This window comes from Colobus angolensis, unplaced genomic scaffold, assembly GCF_000951035.1.
Source record: "Colobus angolensis palliatus isolate OR3802 unplaced genomic scaffold, Cang.pa_1.0 Scaffold166, whole genome shotgun sequence".
In the NCBI taxonomy this organism is placed as follows: domain Eukaryota; kingdom Metazoa; phylum Chordata; class Mammalia; order Primates; family Cercopithecidae; genus Colobus; species Colobus angolensis.
This window is the reverse complement of record NW_012114777.1, coordinates 1,548,607-1,549,985: the sequence shown is the minus strand read 5'-3', so window position 1 is coordinate 1,549,985 and position 1,379 is coordinate 1,548,607. Positions and strand designations below refer to the sequence as shown.

The 1,379-nt window shown below is 49.4% G+C and overlaps 1 pseudogene; it reads right to left on the bottom strand.

Annotated features, from left to right (window-relative positions):
• Positions 1-450: 450 nt before the first annotated feature.
• On the bottom strand, positions 451-1,344 carry LOC105508680 (annotated as a pseudogene).
• Between the last annotated feature and the right edge of the window lie 35 nt (positions 1,345-1,379).

Genomic DNA, 1,379 nt, shown 5'->3' with positions numbered 1-1,379 from the left:
TTAATTTCAGTAATTTTAATGAGTGTGTAGAAGTGTCTCATTATGGTTTTGATTTGTATTTCCCTGGTGGCTTATGTTGAAATTCTTTCTTGTCCTTATTGACCATTTCATATCTTATTTTATGAATTATCTCTGTTGAAGTATATTGTCATTTTTATTAAGTTGTCCTTTTACAATTGGGTTATACATCTCTTTACATTTTCAGGAAATAAATCTTTTGTCAGAAATTTATTGCAACTGTTTCTTCCCCTTCTGAGTCTTTCCTTCTCGCCTTCTTAAGTGCTTTCAAAGGACGAGTTATTAATTTTGAAAATTACAAATTATGATTTCTGTCCTTTATAGTTCATTATTTATGTGTACTACCTTAAAAATCTTTTTTTTTTTTTTGGCCGGTCTCAGTCTTTAATCATGGCTGGGCTTCACGCGCGCGCACACACACACACTCAGGCTTCAGATTTTGTTGAAAGTTGTGATATCAACACTTTGCACATGTTGCTCAAACTTGGTGATCTCCTCCTTCAGCAAGTCTGTCCCCACCTTGTCCTCCAGCACACACTGAATCTGTAGCTTCCAGATACCGTAGCCCACGGGCACCAGCGTGGAGGCCCCCCAGACCAGTCCATCCAGCTGGATGGAGGGCACACAGCCTCCAGCTGGGCCATGTCCATCTCATCATCCCAAGGCTTGACATCGAGCATGATGGAGGAATTGGCCACCAGTGTAGGCTTCTTGGCCTTCCTCTCCACGTACTGCTGCAGCCGCTCCTCCCGCAGCTGTGCCGCCTTCTTGTCTTCCTCCTCACTGTCGCTGCCAAACATGTCAATGTCATCATCCTCGTCATCCTCTGCTGGTGTGGCTGAATTCTTGGCCTGGTGCTCCACTTGGCGCATGGAAGACATGTGCTGGGTCTGTGAGGCCGTGGCCCGGTGGCCAGGCGAGCTCTTCCCCAGCACGTTCAGCCGCGCCTCCAGCTTGGAGATGATCGGCTGCAGCTCCTGTACCACGCCGCGCAGGCTCTGGTTCTTCACTTTCGGACTGGCCATCCGGACGACGAGCTCGCTGTGGTCTGCGCAGGCGCCGCTGTAGGCTCCTGGGCCTGAGTTTCCGGCCAGGGATTTCGGGATGTTCTCTCTGGCTCTGGCAATGTCACGGAGGAGCAGGCTGGCGCTGTTCTCCTGGCCGGAGGCACCGGCCACAGGCCCATTCATCTGCTCGTAGAATCTCCTTTCTGCATGGTCGTATTTGAACTTATCCAACCAGATCTTCTCATGTGCTAGGAAGTTTGTAGCCATTTTTCTGACGCCAGCCAAGGATGCGGCGGCCAGGGAGGAGGAATCCGCGGACCTGGGATACCTGAGGAAAGGGTACTACCTTAAAAA